Here is a 23,857-nt window from a genome sequence, read left to right on the forward strand (position 1 = left end):
TAAAACTGGTATGTTATATAATCTAAAGTTATATAGTAATCATCTTCATCTCCAGAAGCAACTTTTCTCAATGCAATTCAAGTACTATTTTCCTCTGCCCAATTCTACCATTACGAATGTTTAAATCTTCATTACCAATTGATACAAAAAAGAAATGGGCAGAGAGCTAGATAAAATATAGAGTGATACTACCTTCATAATTACATATGTAGCATTAATCACCAATTCTGCCCATAGTTTAATATGAAACTCTTGCAGAAGAAATGTATTGCCTTGGTAGCATTTATAGCACGCACACAACAATCCATGTTCTTGATTGGGCATTTTTAGAATTCATTTAAAAGAGCTGAAAGTCAGAGCAACACTGTGAAACACTTGCCAAAGCAGAACTTGCCAAAAATGGTGTGGTATGCATTTCAAACAGTCCTGTCGGCAAAGTGAATCTGCAGTTTTTGACTCAATGTTTTGACATACAGCTATAATTCCTAAAGTTAGGCAAGCAAGTTGCTTGAAAAGCCAAAGTAGCTATATCTATGATAGCAGGTAATTCAAGGCTTTTTCCAAATCTTTCCCAATAAAATATTTTTTTAATTTTAATGCCCTAGTAATCTTTTGCATTGGGGTGGAGTTGGGCAAGTGAATGGAGCTAAGTGTTTAAATGGCCAGATGCCCTTCTTAATGCCTACAAGGAACTCACAGAAGATATTTTCTCTTTGTGCCCAGAGAGAAATATCTTCCACTATCTAAGATAGCCAATAAATTCACAGCCTCCTGATTGATAGAGGAGAGCTCCATCTCTATATCACCATATTGCTACTATGCTATACTACACTAATACTATACCAATACTAAAACTCTACTATAATTATGCTATACTAATACTAATTCCTATTCCTACACATCAGTGATGGTGAACCTATGGCACGGGTGTCACAGGTGGCACGCGGAGTCATATCTGCTGGCACATGAGCTGTTGTCCTAGCTCAGCTCCAGCATGCATGTGTGTGCCAGCCAGCTGATTTTTGGCTTGCACAGGGGATCTGGGAGGGCATTTTTGGCTTCCAGAGAACCTCCAGGGGGGTAGGATAGGGCATTTTTTTACCCTTCCCTGGCTCCAGGGAAGCCTTTGGAGCCTGGGGAGGGCAAAACACGAGCTACTGTGCCCACCAAAAGTTGGTAAACAGGCTGTTTCCAGTCTCCAGAAGGCCTCCTGGGGGGGAGCTCTTTTTGCCCTCCCCAGGCATTGAATTATGGGTGTGGGCACTCACACATGCACGATAGTGTGCGTGCATGCTCTTTCGGCACCCAAGGAAAAAAAAGGTTTGCCATCACTGCTATACACTATACCAGTGTTGGTGAACCTTTTCAGTGCTGAGTGTCGAAATGGGAGCATGTGAGTGGGAGCACCAGAAATCAGAAGAACAGCTCCTTGGTACTCACACGTGGGAGCCCTGGAAACCGGAAGCTCAGCTTAACAGCACACAAAAAATTGCATGGCAAGAAAGTTGAAAAATCTCAGCCGAAAATTGTGGAGGTCTGGCAACACAGTGTAAAATGGATCAACATTCTCACTTAGCACAAACAGCATCATATATTCCTAAATTTTATTCCATTAGTGAGAGCCAGTTTGGTGCAATGGTTAAGGCATCAGGCTAGAAATCAGGAGAGTATGACTTAGGCACAAAGCCTGATAGGTCACCTTGGGCCAATGGCGCTCCATCAATCCTAGGAAACAGATAATAGTAAATTACCTATGAAAATTTGCCAAAATAAACAAAAGAGAAGAGAAGAGAAGAGATCAGTTTCTATGGGGGAAAAGAAGTTCTCCAAGTAAGATGTTTGGGAAGTTAATGAAGAATAATTCCTTCATTAAGCGGTTCAGAGGCGCATCCCTATGCGCCTTTCTTATGAAGACATATCCAGTGATTTAGTCAACAGGTCTGGAGGAGGGGAGAAAAGAATCCCAGCAAATAGGCAAATCACATTCTCACTGTAGAGAAGTTTATCTGAGAATTAACTGACTAAAAGCAAAGAGCCTGACCCACAAGAGGAAATAGGTCAATAGGAGACGTTACAGGACAGGGAGCCATTGATCAATAATTACTTTTCTGTTAAAGAGTATATTCCCTGGAGTAGCTCCTTTTGCATGTAGTTACACTATTAGCCAGCAGAAGGATTAAAGACAAACACACCACAATACGCATAAAAGGAATGCATTTTAGACTGAAATGCATATAAATAAATGTAAAGGGTTTATTTCCACTATCACCAATGGGAGAGCTGAATCCAAGTGAAAGACTGCTTAATGTCATCTGAAGCTTTTACAACTGAAGACTTGATCCGGGGACTCTTGCGATTTATAAGTGAATCACTGAAGGGGGGGACAGAATGGCTTGACAGATTAAGGGATATATTAAAGTAACAATATTCCAATTATAGAGATATAAAGCACGAAATGTTAAGATTCATGTAGTATCAATTATTTCACAATGCTGTCTACTTAGTTTACTATTTATTTGTACATTTTTTACATAATCTTTTTTATTACGCCAAATCTCACAGCAGTCACATTAAGCAATGAAGATACAAATACAGCAACTGGTTAGGTCCCACAAAGTCGACCTTCTCCAGGTCCCGTCAACTAGACAATGTCACTTGGCAGGACATAGGGGAAGAGCCTTCTCTGGGGGAGCCCCAGCCCTCTGGAATCAACTCCCCTCCATAGATTCGTGTTGTCGCCATCCTCCTCACCTTCCATAAGAGTCTAAAGACTCATCTATGCCACCAAGCTTGAGATCATTAGATTCTAACCCTGGCCAATGAATGTATAGTGGGCTTGTTTGAATGGATATGTGTGTATGTTAATAGGCTTTTTAATTTTTTTAATGTAATTCTTAATTTAATTTTAATTAATTATATCTCTATGTATACTGTCTTTTATATGCTGTAAGCCGCCCCGAGTCTTCAGAGGGGCGGCATATAAATGTAATAAATAATAATAATAATAATAATTACATTGCAATAGCATTAATATACTTCCTTAAAAAGTAAAGGATAGTAAACAAAAATGAAACAAAAATCATCCAATATATCATAAATACAAGAAATGTTTGGGAAAAGTAGATCACTCTTCAATCAACATTTAAAAGATGCAACATTTAAATGCCTCGTAGATTTTCAGGAATGTGCAAAAAAAGAACATTCTTATGCACCACTTTTTATTATTGCTGCTAAGAAAACTAAATTATTTGAGCAAGCTCTCAGAACGTGTCAAATGCATCTTTTATTTACCTGATGCCCTCTAGATCAGTGTTTCTCAACAATTCTCAACAATTTTAAGATGTGAAGACTTCAACTTTCAGAATTCCCCAACCAGGATGCAATTCTGCAAGTTGAAATCCACAATTCTTAAAGCTGCTGTGATTGAAAAACATGACTATTAACTAAGGTAGCTTAGAATTTTTGAAAATACAGTCCAATATGTTTGGTGGACATTAAGTGAAAACTGATCTAATATTACAAGGAAAGTTTTTTATTTCTATTCTAAATATTATTGAAAATATTGAGCAGCAGAGACTGAAGCTCTCTTCCCTTTCATAATCAATCATTGTAATACATATTGAATTCCCAAAAGATATGGAAATTCAATGGTAGATATTATTTTAATCCATATAAAGTTCTGGCAAACAGAATCAATGTTAAATCACTGACAAACAAGTATGGTAAGACTGTGGTTAGAAAGTATGGCTATCTCTTGGGATCTAGTACAATGCCATTTAGATGGCTTCAAGCCTAAGGAAGAAATAGAAATCATAGGCTCCTGGGTTCTAGCCTTAACCACTATACCAGATTTGTTCCTACTGACAATGGGACTAGTCCTGTCATAATATAACTTAATGTCAGTAAGCCCCTTGAGGAAGTACAGGTGGTCCTTGACTTATGACCATAATTGAGCCCAAAATTAAGTTGTTAAGTGAGTTTTGCCCTTTCTTTCCACAACTGATGTTTTATGCCTACAGTTGAAAGTATCAAATCAGGAGGAGCTAGAACAGTGATGGCAAACCTTTTAGACACCAAGTGGCCAAACTGTGTGCATGCATAACCAAACTGAAAGGTGCTCATGCTTGCACAAATGAACAGACATGCGCACATACATGGACAGACACGTGTGTCTGTGTTAACAAAAACTTCAGAAGAGAAGGATTTAGGGGTAGTGATTTCTGACAGTCTCAAAATGGGTGAGCAGTGCAGTCAGGTGGTAGGGAAAGCAAGTAGGATACTTGGCTGCATAGCCAGAGGTATAACAAGCAGGAAGAGGGAGATTGTGATCCCGTTATATAGAGCGCTGGTGAGACCACATTTGGAATACTGTGGCCACATGTCACATCCACCCCCGCTGCCGCCCCCCGCCCCCGAACAAGGATCCAAATGCCGGCAGTAATGGGCAAAAGGGGTGAGTTTTGGACTTGCATGCATTATTCGCTTTTCCATTGATTCCTATGGGAAACATTGTTTCATCTTACGAACTTTTCACCTTACGAACCTCATCCCAGAACCAATTAAGTTCGTAAGACAAGGTATTACTGTATGTTCAAACTTCAAGTTATATCCATTTTCCACTTGCATATTTACATTCAATATGCTATAGACAAAGAGATGATTTAATGACTCTTGTTGAACAACTATCTTTTGCATCTGCCTTTAAGTTACTGGAGAAAAATCCTCACTCAGCACAACCAACATAAACCCTTGCTTCCTAGTTTTCATACTGTATCTTTATTGCAGAATAAGATACACTTCACTTCTCTGTGAAAAGAAAAAGAAAACGTACCCAAGAACTCGTTTGCTGTAAGAGTGCCATTGAAATCCCTCAAATACACTTTAGCTATTAATTATTCTATTTTACAGAAGTAAAAAAAGAAAGGCATTCCAAAAGATGAAATAAGTTGGTGAGAAAATGACAGGCCCCAAGAGTTTTAAATTTGAATCCCTGGCTAAATATTCAAATAGTTATATTTGCTTTACACTAGGCAATAAAAGTAATTTTGCTAAGTTGCTTTTACATAGATTGACCTTTGAGCCAAACTACTATGGAAAATAAACCACAGAAGCAAACTTCTTCTGTCATGTTAAAAGGTTTTTAAAACTTAATGGGAGTTCTCAGAAGCAAGTATGCAATATTTTGGCAAGAGGTACTTGAGTATCTCTTGCCAAAAGAGTATGCTCAAGTATACATATGAATAGTCCCCAAATACATTAAGAATGTATCCTCTTATCAGATCATATTCTTAGCCACTGGTACCTAAATTTTTAATCTAATTACTCTTCCCCATATCATACAAACATAGGGAACTGTGATTTGTGACCTTATGAGGAACTGACAGAAAATAAATATTGGTAGTTTCTTTCAGTAGCATGTAAATATGGAGAAGTAAGAACTTGTTTCTATGGGTAGCTAGAGGAATGAAAGTTGGCTTCATGACTGAGACAGTCATTATCTCTGTCCATCTCACTTCACACGGTTGTTGTTGTGGGGAAAGTAGGGGTAAGAAAGGGTGTTAGATACATTTGCCAACTTGAGAGATTCATAAAAAAAATAGTAATGGTGGGATTAATAAAAATAAAAATCTTAAAACAAAGACAGACTTTAAGCCTCACAGTCTCATATCTATGGTCCCAGTTACACAATTCTAATTCTTTGGAGGATGAATGTCTGAATGTATTTAGTTTTCTCCTGGCATGGCATTTACGGTAGGTAAGCAATGACTCTCTTATATGCTGATATGACATGCCTCATATATATGAAGAACATAAATTCCAACATAACTTAATAACAGAATTCCATAAATTCATACATAAGAGTATATTCTCTATAATCTCCATTATGTATTTTACTATGTGTATACCTACTATAACCCTCATTGTGTAATGGACAAAATCAATCAATCAATAAAATAAATAAATAACTTTGCCAACTTTCTCAACTATTCACCCAACTCAGAGCTTTAGTCAATCCAAGCACAGATTAATGAAAACTCAAATGTGAAAACCTGTCTTTCATGGGTTATGTCATTATGGTTTTGTTTATTAAGACCCCAAACAAGTTTTTATCACCAGTGGTGGAATTTCAGACAACACTCATCTGCAGAAAAAGAAAAAGCATTTACTGAAGGTGTAGCATGAGTGTATATCCCTGGAGATGCTTGTTATGAAAATCACAGTTCGCTTACCATTATGATTATAGAAACCATTAACAAATTCTGTTACAGGCTCTTTGCCTTAAGCAAGAAGCATTGCACAGTCTCCTCTCTTTTGAATCAAAATTCACCTTGACAAGTAGTACATTTGTTGCATTTTAACTGTCCACTGTTGCACTCACTGTCCCAACCCTGTCCACCAAAAAACTAAAAGTGCAATATACCAAGACCAATCTAATCAGTTCTTATAGAAGCACTAATTCTCCATAAAGACATAGAAGAAAATTATGCAGAACAGGTAATACTAGAATATACAGAAGCAAATTTCAAAGTGGTGAAGAAAAGCAGACAAAATCTAATATGCGATTGTCATTTCTCTAGTAAAGCTCCACAGGCTGAAACGTTATCTCAGTACTAAAATGCATGCGGAAGAAATGCCTTGCATGTGTGGGGGGGAAATAATAATAGAAAAGAATAATACAGGGGCAGCCTAAAGATCGGAGTGCTGGGCATTCAAAGTTTCTGCAAGTGCCTCAGCTAATAGCAAACTAACCCACTAGATTGATTGTACATGCACACTATTTAAAACAATGGTCACTTAAGTATCAGAGACCTGCTAGATAATTTATAACCAGCCAGCTATATCAGAAAGGCAGGCAAAGATCAAAGGCACATGGTGGATAACAAAAGTTTAATACTGTTCCAATAATTTAAGAGCTGTAGTGGCCCAGTGGTTAGAATGCAGTACTGCAGGCCACTGCCAGCAGTTTGCAGATCGAATCTCACCAGGCTCAAAGTTGGTAAAATGAGGACCCAGATTGCTGGAGAAAATATGCTGACTCTATAAACTGCTTAGAAAAACAATGTGAAGCGGTATATAAGTCTAAGTGCTATTTCTACTGCTAATATCACTATCAGCTTTTTAACCATCAAAAGCCCTTGTATGCTTCTCTCTGCCTAAACTATTTGAGTCTCAATTGTTGCCACTTGGTTATAGAATACAGAAGGACAGATTATCAACATCTCATCATATACATGAATAAACATTACTTTATGCCAAATGAAACATGGCCATTCATGAAGTTTAATATGTCTACCTGGATTACCAGCAAGTCTCCAGGAATGAGTGCCCAGCAACCTTTTATTTATTTATTTATTTATTATTGGAGTTGGAAAGGACCTTGCAGGTCATCTAGTCCAACTACCTACTCGAACAGGACTTTTCACTTGCCGTATTTCATCTGAATTTACATTTACTTGCTTTGGATTTTAACCAAGGAGGTGGGGAATCCCAATAGGAAATTCCATGGACAGAGCTTTGACGTCACGAAGACGTCCTTCCTGGTCGGCGGAAACGTGGCCTCCAGGAAGGACGTCTTTGTGATGTCAAAGTTTCGCCCATGGAATTCCCTATTGGGATTCCCCACCTCCTTTCCAGCCTCCAGATTAGCCGAAAACAACGACGGTGATCGCAAAAATGGTGCTCCGCCGAGCAGCAGCGCCCAGCTGTAACCTTCTGAAACAGCCGGGTGATTCTCGGCGGCCTCCGGAACCCAAACCTGAACTTTTGCCAAACTTCCGGGTTCAGGAGAACGCCGAGAAGCCCCCCTGCTGTTTAAGAAGGTGACAGGCGGGCGGCGGCGCTTCTCAGCAGTGTCCCGAACCCGAAAAGTTCACGTTTCGGTTCGGGTTTGGGAGAAAGCTGAGAAGCCCCCCGGCTGTTTTAAAAGGTGACAGCCGGGCAGCGGCGCCCAGAAGAGCGCCATTTTGCGATCTGCGGTGGTTTCATAAGGTGAAAAAGTTCGTAAGAAGAGGAAAATTTTTTCTGAATCCCGGGTTCACATCTCGAAGTGTTCGTATCACGAGGGGTTCGTATCACGAGGTACCACTGTATGTATAAAAGTCTTTTGAAGACTTCCTTGGTCTTCATGGTCATTCAAGATGGCTTGTGTACATATTCCTATTTCCCTTCTCCTGAACATGTGAAAACCAGTCTATAAAGCGGAGGTAAATTCTAAACCTTGTTGTATTTCAACTTGCAGAGACTATAGAGAGGCATGCCCATTATCTACTTCCTACTCCAAATGATGAGAGGAAAATCAAAAGACAATAATGTAGATAATTATAATGGGCCCTGCTATTCCATCAGAAGTATAGCCACTAAAAAGTACATCCACAAGCTGTTAAAAAATAATAAAGCATTTCCCAACAATCATAGAACAAGAAGATAATTTATTGTCAGCATTAAAAATAAAACTCCAATCAATTTCACTAATATTGAAAGCATACACACTACAGTTTATCTCTGCCAGCAAGGAAGGCAAAATACTAGCAAATTTAAAGCTCATCCCATCCTTTTGGGAATAATAAGATCCCTTACATAGCGGTTAAAGGTATTCTTTCAGTCATCCAGTCATAAATATCCCCAAAGCAATAAGCACTGCAGCTAACAAAAAAAATAAAATCCGGTCACTGTGCCATTGGAAGAAAAAACAAATCTCTCCAAAAAACAAATGGTTTTTACATCTAAATTCAAAAAGGGAGGGAGGAAAAAAATGTCCATCTTTTTCATTCAGACATATCTATTCAAAATATTCATCTTGATGACTATTATAAACAACTTTTCAGACAACAGGCAAGATTTTTACCTTGTCAATCTTCATTAACATTGAACTTTTTTTTAGTATATACATGCAGAATACATGTGCACACAAAGTTTCAACATTATAAATGTGGTGACTTACAGCACCACAGCTCATTCTCCAGTTGAAGCTACTTAAAGCAAAGAAACTGTAGCTGATTCAATTATGGGAGGAGGATAAGATATGGTCGACAAATATTGATTTTTTAAAAAATATTACAAGTAAACATCATAGAATACAAATGTTGATTTTACACAGAAAAAATAGCATGCATTGTTTCTCCAATTGACTAGCTTCCAAAAGAAAAAAAATTAAAACTCTTTTTATTTTTCCCTATATCACCTTATCCTAAAAATCCAATACTTGTTATTTTTTTCTTTTGTTAGATTTTTTAAAAGTATTTTTTTAAAAAAAAATAGATATCTACTTTAAGACGCCAACATGTAATGACTAAAATATCAGACTATGACTGGACGGAATCAGATTCATATCCAGATCTAACCATGAAGCTCATTTGATGCTGTCTGGACCATTTGCTAGGTTCCAGTTTAACCTACTTCAAAGAATTGCTGTGAGGAAGAATTATGCATGATTTCCCAAGCTTCTTAGTAAAATGCTGGGGTAGCGTAATAAACAGAAAAACCAGCATCTGCTCGAAAGAAAATCCCAGAATTGTAGAATCTCATGGAGAGGACATTTTATCCTGCTCATTGCAAGAATGTATAATCCTTCTCTCTGGATTAATAATAAAGCAATGTTCAGCCATATGTTCCATAGGACTACTCAAAGTTCCTTACACGTCTTTCCTTTTTTGTCAACACATCTTGCTCTTTTATTTTTCAAATGGAACTGTTTTTTATACTCCTACCATGATGATCAACTTCCTGCAGATATACTTTAGCTAGTAACTTCATTAAAATTTAGAACCTAACTTGGATATAATCAGTAATGGGCAGCCAAAAATTTTACTGCCACACTGTGGGTGTGGCTTCTTTTGTGGGTGTGGCTTGATGGTCATGTGACTGGGTAGGAGTGGCTTGCTGGCCATGTGACCAGGTGGGAGTGGCTTGAATGATCATCATCGTTCAAGTGAACTGTTAAGTCCTCGACTTACAACTTCACCAGTGTCGCTCTCTGGGGTGACAATTTGCTTCGCATTTCCTGCGCTCTCCTTTCTGGGTCGCCCCCTGCCTCAGGCTGGGTAGCTGAGCGAATGGGTGCCGATCAGCTGTTGAGAAAAGAGGGGAGAGGAAATGGCCCCCCGCAACTCCTCCTAGTGCTGGTCTCCCTGCCACTTTCCAAGGAGGAGAAAGAGGATGGGAGTAGGGGAGAGTCAGCTGGAGCTGGGCACACAGCTTCATTTCCACCGGTGGAACTGTGTTCCACCCCATCCTGTCTGCTGCCCACCCCTGGATATAATGCTCTAAGCCAGGGAGGACAGAACATAAGATCCTAAAAGTTTCTTTATGAAATCTGTTAATCAGAAGATTCTTATTGAGTTTCTGAACATGAACAGATATGGGTGGTCAGCAAGGTGAATAAAAGAACAAATCAGTAAACAGCCTATGTAAGATCTGAATTATTAAAACATGAGTTTTTATATATGTATATGACTGAACAAAGATGTATACAAGTAGTCCTCAACTTATGACAACTGAGCCTAAAATTTATGTTGTTAAGTGAAACGTTAAATGAGTTTGGTCCCATTTTACAACTTTTCGTGTTATAGTTGATAAGAGAATCACTGCAGTTGATAAGTTAGTAACCCAGTTGTTAATGAATCTGCCTTCCCCATTGACTTTGCTTGTCAGAAGGTCACAAAAGATGACCACATGACTTTGGGACACAGCAATGATTATAAATATGAACCATTTGTCAAGCATCTTAGTTCTGATCACATGATCATGGGGATGCTGCAAAGGTGAACAACTGAAAAAGCGGTCATAAGTCATATTTTTAAGTGCTGTTGTAACTTTGAACGGTCACTGAATGAACTGTTATAAGTCAAGGACTACTTGTATTATATACAGACATTTTCAATAAAAATATAAAACTCAGTATGATAACTGTAATATTTCAGTATGATAACTGTGATATTAGAAGCAAACGTACTGAAACTAACATCAGCTAGCTTCATTCATTGCAATAGACCTCAATCCACCAAGGTGCTCCAATCCAAAGTTCTGTAGAAATTAAATAACTATAAATAAACGATAACACATTTACCAAACCTGGGGGATGGGGACATATGTTCAAGTCAAGGAAATATAACATCAAAGCCAACTCCTAATAAAGGCATATCATCAAAGAAACAGCTTGATTTACACTAGAAAAACTAAGTATTCCAACACATAACCAAACAGACCAAATAGATAGTGGCTGGGTTTGTTAACCAATTTTTCAAAGAACTTACTTTTTGTTCTTATTTATCCATGAATGTCTGCCTACCTGCCTGAATGCCTACTTCCCAGCTATTAAGACCAGAAGGGCATAGATTTAGCCATATTTAGACTGAAAAATGTGACCTACAACAAAATATTGAAATAGGCATTGTCTCTTATTCAATGTACAATGTATCATGATTTTTAAAAGATTATGTTTAGTGGTTCAACTATGGCTGTTGAGAGCTTTTTTTAGGAAATATGCACATGGACCATCAGGCCCAATTGATAGAGAAGGTTTAAGGTTGTGTAGTGCTTTTTCAACTTTGTTTTCTGTGAAGTCTATTTGTGTTAAGTCATTGTGAGTGTTTGAGGTGCGATTAGGCGACATGACCTTTATTGTTTTTCCACCAGAGAGATTCTGAGGAAACTGGCATGATCAACTTTCTGGTACATTGTTGACCTCTCCCGATTCCTAAGCGGTCAGTAACGGGCGTGCATAAGTGCACCAGCATGCCTTCCATCCCCTGTCCTAATGTTTTCTCTCTTACTAGTATCATGTATATAAACACTGTTATATATTGTATACCTCTAATATGTAATCAGCAAAACAAATAAATAAAATTAATAAATAGAATAAGCTATTTTATTCCTTCCGTCCCTTACTAGAGAATGGTGCCATTCTGGCTATAAAATAAATCTATTTTAAATTAGCAAGTTCACTCTTAGCACTGAAACAATTGGATTACATCAGTCTCAAATAGCATAATAAGAAATGATGAGAGTGATAATTCAGCACAAATCAAGTATTCCAGTTCAGAGAGGCTGATGCAAGACACTGCACTATAACCAGGGTACTGTTTTGTTTGTTTGTTTGTTTGGTTTTGTTTATTTGTTTGCTTGCTTGCTTGCTTGCTTGCTTGCTTGCTTGCTTGCTTGCTTGCTTGCTTGCTTGCTTGCTTGCTTGCTTGCTTGCTTGCTTGCTTGCTTGCTTGCTTGCTTGCTTGCTTGATTGATTGATTGATTGATTGATTGATTGATTGATTGATTGATTTCAGGATTATATGTCATCAAGGTGGTGTTAATTCTTATGTCCATATAAATAAATTTCCCCCATGTGTCAGGGTCTGTCCTTATTATCTAATAATAATACTAAATACTACTACTACTACTACCGCTACTATTATTATCATCATCATCATCTTTCCTTAATCTGGCCTTTCAGGTTTTCCAACATCCACCCATTGCCACTGTCACTGATTTCATCCACCTTGCTGCCCGTCATCTTCTTTTCTTTTCCTTCACCCAACATTAGACCTTTCTCGAGAGAGCTATCTCAAATAGGACATTCTGAGTCTGAGCATTTGTGCCATAAGTGAGAACTCTGGGTTAATTTGCTGGAGGTATACAAGATATAACAGTGTTTATATACATGATACATTAGAGAAAACATTAGGACATTGCTCTGTTTTCTTGGCTGCCCACCCTAATCCCCCACTCTCAGCAGACATTTTCAAAGCCAAAGTTCAAAACCTTCAAAACTGTTTCCATCCTACTTCTTCAAAGTCCAACTTTCTTTTCAGCATCTCTAACAATACTATTGCTTGCGTTGATTTTTGTAGATATAGTGATATACAGTGTTTTAATATCTTTCCCAAGGGCTTCATGACTGCTCTGCCATGACTGAAGCATATTTCATTACTACTTTCTTCTTTTACTACTAATGATTGATCCCAAAAGTCAGAAACTTTCTACCACTTATATAGAATATAGAATAATAGAGTTATTGACTCTTTTTCCCGTTTAGTCCCTTAAAGAGAGGGTTTTTTTAGTCTCCTCACAAGGGACTAAGGTGGAATAAACTGCAAGGGCAAAGAGGTTTCTCCCCCTTAACTCTTTGAGAGTATGTTCCCTTTTTGGTCCACAAAACTCATTCAAGTCCTCTCCGTGGACTTCAGTTTGAAAAACTCCAGTATATAGGTTTAGGGACCCACTAGGTTCAATGCATGGAGACCCATCAAATGGCTTATTTATGACCACCTATTTCAAAACAATTCTACAATTTTCCCCCATCACCGCTAATATGAAGAGATTGTTAATTCAACTACTCAATTTCCTTCTGCTGTCTTATTCTGCCTTTGTTGGTTATCAAAAGTTTTAATACCTTTTCCCTTGAATTTTCTTCTTCATGCAATTGAACAGTTGCATTATTTTTTTCTGTTAACAAATTTGTATTTTCAAGTTTTCAAATGATCTGACCTTAGACATACTTACATATAATTGCCTGTGTGCGAACATTTGTTCTTGCCGATATAGTCAACATTAAATAAAGTTTGTCCTTGTCGTCTGGTAATTACAATTGCTGGTTTTATATAAAATTGTTATCTTTGCATTTTGAAAGGAAATGAAGTGTCTGAAAGAATTAATTTCAAACTTGGAGGATGTGGTGAGCCCCAAAAGCATATTTCCATTCAATTTTCCACCATTCCCAATAAGATCAATATAAGTAAGTTACCCATCCTCACACTGAATGTAAAACTATAAATAAACTGTAAATAAAACATCTCCAATTCTTATATATTTGCTAGATTTATATACTGCATTCTTCTAAGAGCTCAAGCTTGTTTCTGTGGGAAACTCCCTTCACTTGAGAGAGGGGTAAATTAGGCTAAAGGAAATTGATTAATCCAAATAACCCATACTTAACCCTTATTTCTGAAAAATTACTATACCATATTTGCCACTTCTATCTACATGCACAACATAGTTTCATTGTGTTTTCCAAATGGTATTGTCCAAAAGCTCACAACCAACCATGAATAGAACATCCGGGTTGCTTATTGTAAGCATAATTAAACTATCTTCTTTAACACTTCTCTCTGAAAAGAAGAATTTGAGATATGAACAGTATTACTCACTGCCAGATTTATAAAAAATTGTCGACCACAGATAGGGGTGGGCTGCTGCCCGGACAGGGTAGGGGATGCAGTGGGTAGCGAAAATGGAGGTCCACCCCAGAGCACCCAATTTGCACTGAAAGATGTTGAAAGAAAATGCAGGGCATCCTGCATAAGCCACACCCACAGTGTGGTAGTAAAACTTTTGGTAGCCCAAAAGTAGCACCGCTACCATGCATAGCACCAAATTTCATTTGTAACTGCTTTTGCTTCCTCTCTCCAAAAGAGCCAGAATTGAAAATATGCCACAGCCTAGGATGAAAAAAACAACCCTATCTTCCCCTCCACCAATATATGGATTTATGGAAGTTGTGAGATTCACCTAGCCTACCCAAAATCCACTTGTTTTCTAGGGCATTTCACTGGCATGTTTGAGTCCTGAGAAATAATCAACATTAAGAAGCCTGTTCAAGATTGTAGCTTGGCTGCTCTATACAGCAGGACAAGCATGTTTAGCTTAGTAGGACACACATAACACAAACCTGGATTGTAGAACACCTCAAAATTATACTCCTCATCTCATCCAATTGTTATTTTAACTTACTTGTCAGCTCTCATCTTGCGATTGGGAACTTACTTCGATGCAGAGAGTGCACTACAAGCAATATTTAGGTGGGAAATGGTCTTTCCTACTCAACATAAATGGACCTTCCTCCTGGTGCAGTTAGAAAAAAATGCAGATCAATTGTTCCATCATCTCCTGAGTCAGATTATGCTAGTTAGCAGATGAGAACCTGGCATCTTCCATAAAATTCAAATACCCCACCATTTTGTTCTAGGTTGAGAGGCTCTTGATGTTAATTAGCTTTTGTAATATGATCGATGACAGCAAGAAAGCCAGGACTGACACAGGGAAATTGCATTCCAAAATGAGCCTTCCCTCCTCATCAAGGACACTGAAAAGAAACCTGGAAAATGGCAGGAGCTGGATTGTACTACCCCCAACTGGACATAATGTATAGGAGATTATGGGAAGCAGAAAACTGATTCCCATTCTGGATGAAGAGAAACTTAAGATATTGACTTCTAGAAATAATGTATATACACTTCTCCTGAGCTAATACCTAACTCTCCACGAACTGAAAGAGTTGAGAAATGTCTACGTTCCACACTTTGAAAGAGGGTTGAACCACAACATTGTGATATTATGAAAGAAACACACCCATCAACTATCATAACAATCAGCCAAAGCAGCTTGCTGGGAGAAGTGGAGGCATTTGTCATCAAGCAGTGAAGGTTCTGCTAAATGCATAGACAAATGCAAGGTTTGACTCACTTGGCCTCATAGATTTTATGGAATGTGAAAGCACAGCTAATTTGAGTACTACCGTAGTATTAGTTTCACTAAAACAAAATCCAGAATGCTGATTGCCTATCAAAACCATCGTTTCCCCTTTCTACAGTTTAATTGTGGTTAACACACTGAATAGGGTAGCTAGAATGTCACAGGGATTTTTCTTTTTAAAAAATCCACAATGTTATCAAATAAAGATACATGTTATCCTTATAATATCGGAATTTTGGGCAACCTGATGTTCTTCAAATGTTTTGAATACTAATACTGTAACTGTAATCCCAGAACACTACACTGATTATGGTGTCTGATAGTCCAAAATATCTAGAAAGCACTTAGGTACTAACCATGTTGCAGCTGATCAATGCTGTTTAATTATGGCATCATCTTTGTCCAGCATGCACACACTGTTCATTCATGTAGCAGATAAAAAAGTTCTTTGTACTGGGGAGTAACCTGCCTTCTAAATATTAACTGTATTTGATAATCAATCGCTCCATATGTAGTTGCAGAAATAAAAGAGAAAGGTTGGACCAAAATAGGAAAAACTGAACTTTTACAATGGGAAATGTAAAAGAATATTTATGTCCTAATAATGTTTAGAACTTAACCTCTCTTACCAAACTCAACTTATGAAACAGAGCATATAAAGTTAGTGCTACTCATCTTGAACTGTGTTGTGAGCCAATCTAAATGCACTTAAGAAGACCAACCAATTCTTCCATTTCTCCACTGCAAAAGGGGCAATTGTATGTCTAAATTACTCCTAGGTAGGAACCTCTATATGTGGAAAATTAGCATGCTAAGTAGAAGACAAACAAGTATGAATCTTCCCAGTGCACTTGTTGCTAAAATACAAAACAGATTCTGGACCTTCACGATTTTTTAATGAATCCATTATAGTATGTAGCATGTGCTAAAGGTAACTTATAAGTATTGCTCTTCAAATTCTTTAAACAAGGGTCTTCCCAGTAAATAAAAGTAGTTAGGCATACACATGTATGCAGAGGCAACTAAAAGCAGCTTATGAACAGTCATTCATTATTCAAAGAAAAATATTTCATAAGTTTTTTGTGAAACAACTCTTTCAAAAGAATTGCACAGCCGCACGGATAAGAATTTCACTTTTACCTTTATTTTTTTTAAAAAACCAATTTGTTCTCTTTAAATTTATTGAATTAGTTCATTATAATGACCAGTTCTTGTAATATGTTAAATCAAAGCCAATAACATTACAGTTTAGAACTACATTGTATGTTAACCAACCAAGTTTTTCAGTAAATGTAAAAAAACCAAAAAACCCCACAGAAGGGTAAAAGTTCCAATTTCAAAGAGGAAATCAAGTACTGCCCACAGGTAGTACATACCCACAAAACTCAATCAGTGCTTTATCTGAGTAAGACATATTCCACAACTTTAGAAGTTTCCATCATAAGCAGTTAACTAGAAGGGAAGATATTACTTGGTTACTACTGAGACTCAAGAAAAACTCCAACTACTGTTAGGCTTGATTTGTATTTCTTCATCTTTGTGCAACCTCCAAAAATTCCAGAGTATTCTTCTTGCTGATGAATTTAAAAATATATAAAATATCTGGAATTAAAAATCCAGGATGGGCAATCAAAATTACTAACTCTTCCTTAAAATAAATTTGACTTTAGTTATGATTGTGTCACTGCTTTAAGTCAAGTACTTGCAACCCCTTAGATAGCATGTTATACTTCTGCTAACTTTGAAACTTCCACCTACGTATGCTTGAAGTGCAGTAGACTGTGCAGTGATGTGAGCCAGAAAAAGAAGAAAAGAGCACAAAGATGAAATGACTCTTTCTGCTAAAACCAAAGGGAAGGCAGCCAAACTATACAACTTGAAAGATGACACAAGCAAGAAGTCACATTTTCATTGGCAAGATAGGACTTAATTTGGAGCAATTAAAAAAGGAGTATTAATACACGTGTTAAAATAATGATGGTGAAATAAACAATAACCCAGATATCCTTTTTCTCTATTCCAGTTTTATATCCGGCACCAAGAAAACTAAAATCAGCTGACAGCAGAAATTCTATTTGCTGTATTACATAGCTAGAGGGATAGATGGTTAGACGGACGGACAAACAAACAGACAGACATAGAAGACAGATTTGAGGAAAATAAATGTGATGGTCTGTTAGAACTTCTATTGTCCTCCTGTAACAAAGACCATGCTTTTGCCCGAATCACATTCCAAGTTAGTTAAATTTGAGCAAAAATTTCATGTCAAAGTTTTCATGAGCAAGGATATTCCTTCATATTCATTCCATTTTCACGCAAGAGCTAGAGACGGTTCAACCTAGCAAAAAATATAACATTTTAAAGATGCAGGAAGGGTTACGGCATAACTTTTTGAATAGATTTCTATTCCATTTCAAGCCATTTGGGGAACTGGAAAGAAATAACTGAAAATTCAAAAGGCTGTTGTTGCCACCTGAAATAAACTGTCTCAATATTTTAACAGATGCAGAATCTCCTGCCTGTTGCTTAACCAGTCATGGCACCATCACCTAGCCTTGGCTAGACCCGCAATATGCCCAGAATTTTGTCTAGACAATGAGAACATAACCAAGCAACTAAAAACAAGCACTTTCATCATTTCCTACTAAGTGGTCATGAAGACTATGAAAACCAGATGCCCAGTAATCCAATTCCAACTTTTTGTCCCCACTTAGTAAAATTATTCAAGGTCGGGTCAGAAAAAAGACAGCAAATGTCTAGTAAAATCATTGCAATATGATTAATTTAATTACGTTTATTTTTGTTACCATTGCATAAAGCATAAAAATATGGAGATTTTTGAACAATGCAGATAAATTTAATGACACAGCAGATACCTGAGAAAATTGACGGGTAGAAATATGGAAGCCATTAAAACTCCTTTCTTTCTGCAATATTCTCTAAATGCCACGTTGGGAGATCTATTTGATTGCAACCAGAACAATAGATGTGTATGGATTGGGAAGGTGGGATTGGAGGCCTTTTGGATCTAAGGAAAGCAATTTTTTTAAAGGGGTACGTACGGTACTCGTCAACCCTTTGCACTCAGTCTTCTTTTACTACTGCATCCTTTCCCACACCTGCCTGCAAGCTCTCCACCCACCGCAGAGCAAAAATTCACCCACGCAATATTGCAAAGGCTAGAAAGCAGATGACAAAAAAAGAAAAGACAGGGCGTAATGGGAGGAAGGCGGCAGCGCTTTCTTCAAGCCAGAAAATGCCATCTCTCTCTCTCTCTCTATCTCACACACAGATCGTCACAGGAAAAGTGAATTTCTTGCCCACCCCTCCCACAACACGCTAACACAGCTCGTGATTCAACCCCCTCAAACCTCATATGTACATGCAACCTTCAGCACAGCCACACACAGGGACAGCGGTTGCTCTGTAATGTCTGTTCAAAAACACTCGGGGAAGCTTGGGGCAGTATGGAAGGGCAAGGCCTGGAGACTCCCTGTTCTTTGGCCTCAGCTGATGCACCCCTATACATCTCTCCCCCTTTCAGTTGCATTGCTCCTCCTCCCCAACCTGGCCTTTATAAGAAAAAGATAGGGTTGGGTACTTGCATGCATGTTCTGTCCTTCAATGTTACAAACAGCATGCTCCCTAGAGCATGACTCGTTCATCCGCACCTCTATGTCAATGTGTCACTAGTATGCATTTCACAGATGGTTAAACTAAATCATTATCACCAGGCATCCATTAGAACAACAGCAACAAAAAAGATAATTCCATTCCTCCACAACACAAAGACATTGAGCACCCATTCTTTCTACTACTCCAGCCTTCCTCTGTCTTTGCTATAGATAGATCCTCCTTCTCAACATATGAAAAATGTACGGTGCACAACATGCTAAAAAAAAAAAAGCAGGGGCAAAAAACTGGCAACAAAATGGACGGATGGTTGTTTAGCATTTGCTGTGTTTCCTGCCTCTGACCAACGCCTATAAGCCCTTCCCTGTGCGTACACATTTATATACATATAGCCGTATCTTTAGATTCACTAGTATTTAAAGGGAGGGATGGAGGATAAAGTTATGGCCTATCATACAAATGTCGGTATAAAGCGTGATAGCACAGCTAATAAGAGCCTACATATGTGGGGCATGAAGCAAAGGTCATTGTGCTTCTGTTGTAATACACATGCACAAACACACACTAAAAAAGCCGCAGAGCCATCAAGAGGTAATACAGAATTTTCCAGTCAAGTGCCAAAAAGCCTACTAGGGAGGTGGGAGGGTGGGAAGGGGTCTGGGAGGAGGAGAAATGGGAAACAGACAGAGAAAAGGGAAGCCATGGCAGAAAACAGTGGGGTGTAAACAGAAGATACAGCTCCGCTTTTCTAATCCCAAAATTAACAACCCGTCCCTGCCCATATAGATCCACACAGAGAGCATCCTACCTTCAGCCTCCCCTACCCAGCATTAGTGCAGATGGATTTCTCTATCTTGGCTTTGCAGCAATCTAATGACTTGCAGATCAAAACCCCTCACGGAAGATATCACCTGCCCCCCCTCCCTTTTTTGGCCTAAAGAATGTGTTTTTAGAGATAATGTCTATTTTAAAAAATTAGAGGCCTCATAAGGGATACTATTCAAATAAACAGCAGCTCCCCGTATCTCTTCTGTCTTCTTTTGCACGCACCACAATTTTCCAATTCCCTCCCATTTTTCCTAACCCTTTCCCCACCCATCAAGAATGGTACTAATGAATTAAATTGCAATGACACGGGTATGTTTAAAAAAAAATAAACCCCACAAATTAATCAGGAGAGCCAATCTCAAAATCCCAATCACTAAAATCCGCTGGAATTCATTCTTTTTCTTATATAAGCAGAAGCACGCCAACATGTTTAGTAGAAACGCAGTGCAAAACGAGGCCAACGTAGAGCCATGAAGAACGGTGATATCATCAGATATCGGCTCAGTCAAGAAACCATCATCACTGGGGATTATGAAATAAAATGATAAGGCCTGAAATCTTAAATTCTTTTGTTTATTGGCATGTCATTTTCCCAATCCTTCCTTTTGTTTTTTTTAAAGGAAAATATTGTAAAATAAGACAATATACTTTCCTCTCTTTAAGTATTTTCCACCAATAAAGCCCTTAATGATCCAGACAGAAAATCTTCATCAATCTGACACCCGTATATATTTCATTTAATCAATTAATACAGCCCTGGTTAGTCCCACCATCACCGAGGATGTAAAAACACTATTATTTTCCTCGCCTCACAACGAAAGATGCTTTACAAAGGAGGGTCAAGAGCTTGGGAGGAAATGTCATTAAATCCTATACTAATGGTGCATAAAAAGCACGTATGCATAAAAAGATAGCAAAACAAGATGGTAACAATCAGCGCTTCCAATTTTAAAAAAATATTAACTTCTCACTAGCCTTTAAGTAAACTTGCAGTATGTAACAATATCTACTACTTTAACAAAACGAGGACCATGAAAATCTCATATTTTACATCGTTCACGATCATTGCTTTATAGTGAGCAAAGAGCTCACCTTCATCCGTTCTTTTCTCTTTTCCATCCGATAATAACCTTCTCTCTTTTTTCTCTCAATCCCTGACCTCACTAGGCTAGTCAGGAGTTCACCCCCGCAAAAAAAAGAGTCCCAAAAATATATCATGGCAGAAGTGCCAATACACGGTCATGAAAATTATTTGCTTTGGAAAAAATATTTTTCTTACAAGGTTGGAACATTTGACGCCTGAAAAATTCTTAGGTCAGATTTGAGACAAAAAATAGGAAGCAATTCACACAAATTATCTGCTCCTTAAAATATGACCATATTTTTCATGAAATTTGAAACAACCAGGCCAAAGAATCAAGAAAGAGCTGGCAATGAAAATTCTGGGATTTTTAAAATAAATGTAATAATTTTACATTTATTTTTAGGCTCGCTGATTTTTATTTCAAGGGCTTCTTATACCTGTCCTTTTATTAATTTTAATCTAATAATTTGTGGGTGGGGAAAAGAATAGCATGCTCGCAAAATGGTTATTTTTTAATGAAGAAAGTGTAAATAATTTTGGAGGTTTCTCTTTCCCATTGTGCAAAAAAATAATTAAAATAAAATGTAAAAGTAAACAAAAGATCACCACGTCACTTGTACAGCACTACAGCCTGCTGATTTAGAAAAGCAAATTACATCACCGTCCTTCATGGGGTAAAATTACAAAACAGCTATTAGATTTGGATTTGGAGGGGGGGAAGGTGGAGAACAAAGAAAAGGAAAGAAATATATTAACACTATTTATTTGTGGTATATTAAATTTTCAGCAACATTTAAGGTTGCTCTTTGTCTGGTTCTTTACAGCAGTTGCTTATATAGTGGAAGTTTTCAGACAAGGATGATACTAAATCATTAATATAAACAAATGGAAGCCAGGGAAGAAAGATTCTTGTAATAGAGCCAAAGTAGTATGGCAAAGGAGTGGGGGAATGAAACCTTTGCATCTCCGTCTCATTTTTTTTAAAATTATTATTGTGTAATTGTTAAAAAATTGTCAGGGTGAGATTTAATGGAATTTAAGGATTATCGAAAATCCTGGCTTCTTAACACAGTACTTTTAGCAGTGTCTTTTTTCCCCATTTTTAAAAAAGTTTCATCCAAATAAAGCCGGTCAGTCAAAGGAATCTAAATAAATATATTTATTAGGGTTTCTCCTCTACATTTGTTAACGAAGTATTTGGTTTCGATGTGTTAGTTTAAATTTTTCTCTTTTTTTACTTTTTAGACGTGGGGGGGGGGGAAATCCAATTTAAGTAAGGAGCCAACTTTAAAAAAAAAAAAAGCAAAAGCTTATCGATGCAAATCCCCGAAGGAGTCGGGATTTCGGAGTTTCTTGCCGTTCGTTCCGATTTTTCCAGTCCCGCTTTGGGTTTCATTCCCAGCTTTCGCAGGTAAGAACTTCTAAAGCCTCCAATTCCGAACTAGAGTTCCAAGGAGTCGCCCCGAAAAGGCTGCGTCCGCGAAGGCGCTGAGAAGAGGAGGGGAGGCGTCGTATTCCAGCCTGGGTTTTACATTTCCCGCTTCTTCGGTCCCCCCTCTCCCCCAGAAAAGTCTTACCTTGGAGTTGAGGAGAGCTATAGGTACCGGAATCAACTCTTGGGTTTGGCTCCTCTCGGGGTTGTAAGAATCCAAGCTATGGGAGCGGCATGTGGGAAGGCGAAGGTGTTTCTCGACGCGAGTCCCGCCAACGACTTGGGAGAGCAGAGGCAGGGCTGGCGAGAAAAGGCGCGCCAAGAAGAGGGAGAAAGAGGAAAAAAAGGTCGGTGCGCCTCTCCCTCGGCGGGATGAGTTGCGCGCGAGAAGAGCTGCGTAAAGCAGAGCTTTCTGCCCGAGACTGTCAGAGAAGCCCAGGAATTTCACGCACTCCGGAGCCGATCCCTCCCCTTCTCCAGCGCGCAGACCCCAGCATTTAAAGAGACAGCCGAGACGGTGGGTAAATCCGAGGCACTCCTCCTCCCACCCGGAGCTGTTTTGCAAACAGCTGAGGAGATGTAATCTGGGGACATCCTCAAACCCAGGATGACTAAGAGGCAGGTGCTCGGGAGCACACCGGCTTTCTCGGGCTTGCAAACTCATCCTGGGGAAGCGAGATAACGCACACCGCCCCCCGCCTCCCCCACTTCTCCTGGGAAAGCGCCATACAATTTGGGGAAGAAAGATAAAAGCTTAATTGGAGGCTCCAAAATGAAGCCGAAGTCCATTGAACGTGGGCTAATGGTATTGGCGATAACACTGCCAAGTGATAGCCTCGCACCGTGGGCTTTTCTTTTCCTTGTCGTGGTGTTTTACCCCGAGACAATTCTGAAGGAAGTTAATTTTGGGGTGGAGAAAATCGCTACACTCTCATTCTTTTTTGGCTCTCCTTTAAGAAGCTCTTTTCTGTCAGTTGGACTACAGGCTACGTTTTCAATATAGATATATATTAAATATAGATATGTAATATATTTTTGATGATAATGAAAAGGAAGGGGGACTAGTACAGATTCCGGTACCTAGGAGTATTCCACAGAAAATAAATATAAATATATATACTGTATTGGTGCTGAGTTCGGGTCTACAAGTCTGTTCTTCAACAGGGCCAACTACAATCCTAATTGCCTGAATTTATATAGTCAGTAAATAAAGGAAAAAAAGAAGGAAAGCAACACCAGCTTCAGCGTAGGATTACTCAAACCGGAACACTTGAGAACACTTAAAGTTCACCTCTTTATAAACCAGGCCTGACTTTCTGGTGGCAGGAAACACCCACTTTTTTGGACCTGTGGAAAAGGAGAAAAGTGTTTACTTGCATATACTGCATAAGCTTTATGTGTAACTCTAATAGAAGTCT

At 38.4% G+C, this 23,857-nt stretch overlaps 1 protein-coding gene across 1 annotated transcript in view; it reads right to left on the reverse strand.

Moving 5' to 3' along the window:
* NRXN3 (neurexin 3) overlaps positions 1-22,879 on the reverse strand; it is a 1,550,407-nt gene extending 1,527,528 nt beyond the window's left edge. The window contains exon 1 of the mRNA XM_070753995.1: positions 22,585-22,879. The gene's annotated coding sequence lies outside the window, so the exon portion shown is untranslated. The remainder of the gene's footprint in view (positions 1-22,584) is intronic.
* Between the last annotated feature and the right edge of the window lie 978 nt (positions 22,880-23,857).

Source organism: Erythrolamprus reginae, chromosome 1 (assembly GCF_031021105.1).
Source record: "Erythrolamprus reginae isolate rEryReg1 chromosome 1, rEryReg1.hap1, whole genome shotgun sequence".
Lineage (NCBI taxonomy): Eukaryota > Metazoa > Chordata > Lepidosauria > Squamata > Dipsadidae > Erythrolamprus > Erythrolamprus reginae.